Below are 8,491 nucleotides of genomic sequence, written 5' to 3'. Positions count from 1 at the left end.
ACTATTGGTTTGGTTTTAGTGTCTTCTACCGTGAAGACTGATACAAAATAGTTGTTCAACATCTCTGCCATTTCCCTGTTCTCCATTATTAATTCCTCAGTCTCATCCTCCAGAGGACCAACATTTACTTTAGTCACTCTTTTCCAAGTGCATCCTTCCCCCAGCCAAAATGCCCTACCCCAGCTCAAGTGCATACCTCCCCCAGCCAAAGTGCCTTACCCAAGCGAAAGTGTAGCTTTCCCCGCCCACCACTCCCCCCCCCACCCCGCCCCACCCCACCATTGTAAAGATTGTTAACAGGTTTATTGGGTATGAAGTGAATAGTGACAGTGTCGTGACTTCTGGATATCATCCACTCCAATGATATCCCTTGTAGGCGGTTGGAAGAATGTGATCCACCTTTCCTGAGTTCCCTCTCTCCCCTCTGATCTCTGATCTCCCCCACCCTACCAGTATCTCTCTCCAACCCTAGTCTCTTCCCCCCCCCTCCCCCCCCAGTCTCTCTTGCTCCCTCTCTCCCAGTCTCTCACTCTCACCAGTCTCTCTCTCTCCCAGTCTCTTTCTCTCCATCTCCCTCCCCCAGTCTCTCTTTCTCTCCCTTCACCCCCCCTCTCGTCCCCTGCTGCTGCTCGCCATCCCTCTCGACCCCCCGGCCACCGCTCTCAGCATGCGCATCTGACCCCAAAAACCAGCTTTTGCGACGCCTTGCCAGGTCCGTGCACACTTTGTATGGATCCGGCGAGGCCAGAATTTTCCGCCCATTTTTGCAGAAAACTGTCCTGAACACACTAATGCAGTTCGCTACATTTCTGATGAGCTCCCATTACAATCTTAAATCATTTTCTATTTCTTAATTCTACCCATAAAGTCATAAATTAAGAATACTTCTGGATGGTAGCAGCTCCTGATACTTGACTTGTTCACACTGCCTCTTGAGCATATGTCTGAAGGCCTCCTGCCCCCTGCAGATGTAGGACATCTCTACTTCTTTCCACCAAGACCTCTAGTGCAGTATTTGAAAACCTTAGTGCTCGCTCTCTCACATGTTCAGCCATTGCTTAAAATATCATAGCACAGATTCAGTTTTCAAATGACTTCCACCACTTCTTGAAGCTACAATGCACCTCCCCCTTAAGGGGTGCAGGCTGCCATTAAGTAACAGTAGCCACTCATGATATCGGGCCTCCTGCAGATGTGTGCAGCCAATGAACAATGTGGGCAGCACTAGCTGCACGCAGCAATCAGGTAAAAAAGCAGGCAGCACCAATTTACTGCGCTGCCTGCAAAGCAATGAATGGGCACAGGTTAATTGTGTACCACGATCCCCATGCCTGTTTTCAGGGCTTAGTCAATTTCTCGCCCAATGTCTTGGAAGTCATGCTGTGGAAAGTTCCAGAAAAGGAGGGTGGCCCTTTTTTTTGGCTGATGGGAGGTTTGCAACACAAGATCTGCTTCTCTCCTGCACTCTCAGAGAAAGAGAATGCAGAGAGCATTTTTCACTTTACACAGCACTCTAACATGTAGTTGAAGGTGGAGAGCATAGCTGAAATGGAACACATTCATACCTTACACTTTTTGGGCTCAAGTTTGGGATCCCCGGTAGAATGGCGCACCTTGGAGAGGCCTGCCTAATTTCTAGAACTGAAAAAGTGCCAAATATTTACCTTGTGATTCTCTGATATCTGTAGGCCCGTTTGCAGCTCAGCACGGCGCAGCAGGAGCTGCTGGGGGTGGAGCTACAGTCCTGCACCAAAAAGAGTGCCGGCAACTGCACGCGTGCGCAGTAGCTCCTGACCCTTCCAGCACGTCCTGTCTCCGGGTGATGACCCTATCCCTAGCCGAAAGGACATCGTCCCTATCCCAGGCCGAGTGGCCTGCCTGCCCTTACCTTCTTGGTGGTGGGGCCCGCCTGACCAGCATCTCGGGGGCGGGCCCCACCCGAACTCCTCTTAGGCGGTGGGGCCCACCCAACCAGCTCTTCAGCAGGCTGTTGGAGGGCTCCTGGTGCTGCAGTAGGTGGGTAGAAACTTTTAATGTTTTATTTATTGATTGATTTTTTATTATTTCTTTTATTTATTTTTTTTTTTGATTGATTGATTTATTGGTTGATTTATTGATTTATTGATTTATTTATCATTTATTATTGATGATGGCTGTTTATTGATAAAAGTGAAATGTTTAATGCTTTGTAAAATCCCCTAACTTCCCTCTAACTTCCCTGCCCACCGCCCCCCGATCTCTCGCTACCTGCGCCTAATTTATAAAGTGTAAGCAATGTTTTTCTGAGCGTACAAAAATCTACACTTACTCCGTTCTAAGTTAGTTTGGAGTAACTTTTCCCTGCCTAAACTTGCAAAACAGGTGTAAGTGGCTGGTAACGCCCCAATTTGGAAAAAAAAACTGTACTAAAATGAAACTATTCTAACTAAATAGAACTGGAGCAAACTAAATGCCGAGAATTTGCGATTTCTAAGATATTCCATACTAAACTAGTTGCTCCAAAAAAATAGGAGCAACTCGAGCCAAAACTTGAGCCCATTAATTCTGGCTCAAATTTAGTACTACCAGAATTACTATGCTCCTGAATTTGCAAAGTCTTAGCTGAGAATTATGGAGGGAGAGATAGAGGGAGAGTGCAAATGAGAGAAAGCAAGGCATTGCGTGAGTGATGTTCTAGTCATAGGGGTGTTGTTTGGGTGCTGAGAGAGTCCCTAAATCTTTGCTTGCAGGCTAAAACAGTGCTAAACACAGGAGAAGGCCAGTACAGGGAGGAGAGCATTCACCATGAAAGAACTGAACCTACACGAGGAGATGTCTCTAGCTCTATTCACAGAGCCAAACTGGTTCTCATGGAAAAAGAGGAGTGCTGATAATACAGTGCTTTGGAAGTATATCATCAGCAGGCCAGGGCCATTAGAGGGAGTAGTGTGCGGCGGCCCAGCCTGAAAGACCATCAGCAGGCCAGGGCCATTAGAAGGAGCAGCGTGCGGCAGCATACCACTGCAGGGAGCAGCGCGTGCTGCTGTAGGAGGGCGACAGCTGACTGCAGTGCAGGCAGGTACAGCAGGAGCGGCGAAGTCGGAGCGAAGGAGCAGCATGAGCTCATAGAGAGATGTGTTCGGGGCCCAGGAGAGGCGAGAGTTCGGGGCCCAGAAGAGGCGAGGGCCCAGGGGCAGCACGGGCCAGCCCACACTGCGATATGTGTGCTCACTAGGTCTGTGCAGCAGAGCTGGTCTCCAGATAGTCTTGGTCAATCCTTGCCACTGGACCAAGACCTAGCTCTGTCAAGCCCATGTGGTGGCTGGTGTGCAACGGCCACCACACGTTAAAAAAATCCACACACAGGCATCTTCCACCCTTCAGGATGTAGTTCGGGATCCGGAATATTAGGTCCTTCATTGAAACACCTGTGAACTCATCCCTTTTCGGCACGGAAGCAAGTCATCCTCGCTTCGAGGGACCGCCTATGATGGAAGTGTTGAGAGGGGCATTCAGGAAATCTCCAGATTTCACATATGGCCAGTGAAATTTTCAAGACATTATTTAGGTCAAGTTTGTGGTGGGGGGAGGGGTTGGAGTTGCCACCACCTGGAAGTATCCCTCATTTATGAAAATCCTTCCCACATTCTGCTTGTCATTTTCCCATGGGGTTATTCTTGAATAAGCAGCTGTGTGACTCAAAAAATATATTATGATCATGTCTTTCTTTGCAAGCATTATCTTGGGGATGCATTATAAATTCCTTTCTTTTGCTCTTCCTGCTGGTTCTTGCCAGGATGCTGTGGTCAGACCAAGTGGCACCACAGGCTCTCAGAGAGCACAGCACTCTCCTCTCCCCAACACCAGCCCAATAAATTAGCACTACAGACAAAGTAGTTAGTGAGGTTGGTGAAGGGTCACAGTCTGCATCACAATTCCAGTATGTGGATATTATTGGATGAAAGGAATAAAGATCTGGACTAGTCCCGACACATGTCTTCTTTATAGGCAAGGGATTAGTATCCTACTCGATCTGTCTTCAAACAAGAGTTGACACAGGAACACTCGGCATATGCCAGCAACACAACTAAGCCTCTTTGCCAAGGAGCTGCCTGGGGATGCCCAGCAGATGTTTGCAGCTTGCCAGTCTCATTTAAATGAACTCCGAGGCCCAATACCCGATGCACCTCAAGTCAGCACTGACTGGCAAATTAACAAAAGATGCAATAAGGATGGCTGTTACAGGAAATATCACATCAATGTAGCGATAAGTGCTCGACTATAGTTTGGGCTAGGGGCACACTGTCACAGTAGAGTGAAAGCAATAAACACTGTATCCTATTCCTGGTCTGGGAGTGTCTGATGTTGATGATGCGTTCCTGAAATGTAAAAGCTCCAGCAATGACAAACTTCACTTTGATCAGCACAAACATTCACTAAAATTGACAGCATCATGATCAGATGGAATATCCTTCTATTACACACGTGTGGAATTCTCCCAGGTGCCAATCTCAGGTACAAAAGAAACTACAAAACACAAAAAGTGCCAGCAAAGCTACTGAAATACATGCAATGTAAAGATACATTACTGAATTGTATTTCTGAGGCACTGATTTGCTTCTTTTATCTGGCAGTACAATACAACATTTCATAGTACTGAATACGCAATTCCAGTAACTCAGTTTTAGATACATTTGTAGGTGTACCAGAATTCAGTTGAAAAAGAAAGCTTGTATGTCCTAACATATCCCAGTGCTCCATCCCTCTAGCAATATGCCATGTTAAATTGAATGCAGCATGTAGTAATGTCTTCAGAACATAAATGAACTGAAGCAGAATATATCTGCATTGCAGCAAAAGGTCTGTTTTGCAAAATACAGTACAAACATATTTTGCTTTAAACAGACTGAACAAAATCCTGCTCATACTTCAGAAATCATCACAAAATCTGAAAAAGCATACCAACAGGCAAGGATGACAGAATCGGACAGGTCCAAGTATGAGCGTTGTCGCCGGTAAAGCCATGAGGGTAAGGCCTCCTGCCTCGACGTCTAGGGGCTCTCCTCCTTCGGCCGCCACCATGGTCAACAGCCCTTCTGTCTTCATGATGCCTTGCTAGAACATGTAGAATGCGATGCTGGCGAAAAAGTAATGACCCATTTAAGTTTAAGAAATAAGTTTCTCTCAAGCTCAACTGCTTTGTCTGTCTGCTGCTGCAAACTCAGAGGCTCACCACCATGCTGTTTGTAAACATTGCACTAAATATTGACCAAATCAGAACACTTGGGGCTGGACTTTCATTTGCGCAACACCTCAGTTAGCAGCCATAAGGGGTGTGAATGGGAGTGTAAGAGGTTACTGACCGAGAGCGCAGCTTTTAACACCCCGACTGAAAATTCATTAGAGGCTCAAACCAATAGCGCCTGGCAGCTGATGATCAGTGTGATCCTGATGTCAGTCCTGGTGCAACGCCCCACTTGCCCCTCGGTCGGTAAATTAGGTGCAGTCGCCTCATTTAGCAGCTACCAAGAACAACGTCTGGTAAAAAACAGTGGGTACAGGCTTGCAGAGTCGTTAACTGGTGGCTACTTAAAGGGATGAGGAAACGCTTCCATGGGAGGTCACAGTTAGTGCAATGTTTACAAACAGCATGGTGGTGAGCCTCTGAGTTTGCGGCAGCAGACAGACAAAGCAGTTGAGCTTGAGAGAAACTTATTTCTAAAACTTAAATGGGCCATTACTTTTTCGCCAGCATCGCATTCTACATGTTCTAGCAAGGCATCATGAAGACAGAAGGGCTGTTGACCATGGTGGCGGCCGAAGGAGGAGAGCCCCTAGACGTCGAGGCAGGAGGCCTTACCCTCATGGCTTTACCGGCGGCAACGCTCATACTTGGACCTGTCCGAGGAGCAGTGTGTCAGAAAGCTGCGCTTCTGAAAGGAGATTGTTAGAGAGATATGCCATCGCCTGCAGGAAGACCTGCAGTCTCACATCGGCATCAGGACTAGGCTGCACGTCGCAGTGAACGGTCATGGTGGTACACACTTTCTATGTCTCTGGCTCCTTCCAGGCTGTATCAAGGGACATATGCAGCATCCCACAATTCACAGCACATTATTGCCAGGATAGCTGGCTTCCCGAGGGTGCAAGGAGCAATTGACTGCACGCACGTGGCCTTGCAAGCACCATTCCAGAATGCAGAAGTCTTCGGAAACAGAAATGGATACCACTCCCTAAATGTGCAAGTGCTGTGTGACCACATGCAGCCTATCCTCACAGTCAATGCTCGCTATCCTGGAAGCGCACATGATGTCTTTATCCTGTGGGAGAGCACTGTGCCATGACTGTTTCAGCCACCACGGCAAGGCTGAAGCTGGCTGCTCGGGGACAAGGGATACGAAGTGGCCATCTGGCTAATGACTCCCCCTCCGCAACCCCACCACAGAGCTGTAGGAACACTATAAAGAGAGCCATGCCGCCACATCATAGAGCAGATATAGGGATGCTGAAGCGGCGATTCTGAGGCCTGGACCGCTCTGGAGGCAGCCTTCAATACTCCGCTCAACAGGTCTCAATACTCATTGTGGTGTGCTGCATGCTGCACAACTAATCATCATGAGGGCCCAGGCCTTGCCAGTGAGGATCGCAGGCCCACCTCAGGTGGACAAGGAGGAGGAGGAACAGGAGCATCCACAAACAAACAGCAATATGATGAGGACCAGGAGCATCCACGGAGGAAGCAGTGTGCCACTGTTGGCGGCAGCAGGGCTATTCGGCAATGGCTCATAAGACAATGCTTCGCTTAAATGCTGAGGGATGTAGCTAATAATGAGCTCGTATGGTGGCACAATAGTGCCACCTCTCCATTACAAGTCAGTCATACACCAGAGGCTGAAGGAAATGTTCAACGTTACATTTTATTGCAAACACATCCCTCAAATAACCCCGAAAACCTAACCCCCCCCGCCAAAGAAAAAAAATGGGGCACCTGCCCCTTCAAATAATACAACAGATGAATAACATTTACACCTTTTCTACATAGGGCCTATGGCCACACCTTTCATTAGTGGGTCTTGCGTAGGCATTTTCCACCCCTCTGCCTCACCCCCCTCCCTCGCCTACTGCTGCTCCTCAATGGGTCCTCAGTGCCTGCAGTAAGGTCGCTTGAGGGCTGCTGTGTGTCTTAGGGATACAGAACAGATGGCCTAGCATGAAGCCCTGGACCAGCCTCACCTGAGAATGGGTGGCAGCAGCGTGGGATGGCAGGGGTGCAGACCGTGGCAGGTCAAAGGCGGAATTGCAGTGTCAGGAGACCAAATGATGTCCTCCGGAAATCATGTTCCATCTCGACCAACAACCTGCCACTCCCCCGGGGCAGAGCCTCAGCATCTGGAGCAATCTGGTGGAGCACAGATTGCTGGCCTACTTCGGCACCGTTACCTCCCCATTGGACTGATGGGGCCCCAGACAAAATGGCAGCAGTCAGTGCTTGCGTGACATCAATTTGACCCTGCATCAAAGCAAACAGCACATTGATGCCAGCACGCACTGGTGACATGGCAGAACACAGGTGTTGAGTGGTCTCGGCTTGCTGCTCAATGGCTACTGCCATGTCAGCTATGGCCTGCACCGTCATGTCTGGGACCCCATGGTCACTTGTGGCATCCAACATCCATTGTAATCGACCAAGGATGGGCTTGATGGGCTCCCGAACCGCAAATACCAAGCTTGAGGCGGCCTCCGCCACATTCAATGCAAGTGCATCTACGCTCGGCAGGATCCTCACCAATGCACTCATGAGCTCGCGGTGCATCTGCATTGTTTCCCTGGACAAATCCTCCAACTCCAGGTGCTCATCTGCCTGTCTGTGAGCCAGATTCATGGGCCAACTTACCCTCCAGAGGGCTGGCCACCAAGCTTCCACTCACGCTCGGAGTTGCTGTGGGCCACTGGGGCCAGGAGCCTCAGCTTCATGCAACCCCAGGAAGATGGCCTCTTGAACTAAGGTGGTCTCCCCACCCGATCCAACTGTGAACATCTCACCCTATCCTGCTACACTGCTCTCCATCTCCTCCTCCTTATCTTCCCCGCCGTCTGAAGACGTCGGCATACAGGCAAGTTGGCGCTCTTCTGGCAGTCCGAGAGGCGGGAGTGCGTGGTGTCGGGAGGCCTATAAAGGCCCAGCAACGAGGCGAGGCGGCGGCAGTCTGAGAGGTGGGAGTGCGTGGTGTCGGGAGGCCTATAAAGGCCCAGCAACGAGGCGAGGCGGCGGCAGTCTGAGAGGCGGGAGTGCGTGGTGTCGGGAGGCCTATAAAGGCCCAGCTTGTGCAGCTTCAGCGGGGAGAGAAAGCAAAAAAGAAGTAGAATGAATTCAAAAGGTGACGTCATAGCCAAGGGGGTAAGTGATTGGCTGGTGATTGAGAAGTAGTTTTTCTTTTTCTTTTTTGTATCAGTAAGTAACCTTTATCATTGTTGTTACCAAATTAAGTGTATCTAAGGGTTAAGTCAGGGC

Source organism: Pristiophorus japonicus, chromosome 1 (genome assembly GCF_044704955.1).
Source record: "Pristiophorus japonicus isolate sPriJap1 chromosome 1, sPriJap1.hap1, whole genome shotgun sequence".
NCBI classification, from domain to species: domain Eukaryota; kingdom Metazoa; phylum Chordata; class Chondrichthyes; family Pristiophoridae; genus Pristiophorus; species Pristiophorus japonicus.
This window is presented reverse-complemented; position numbering follows the sequence as displayed.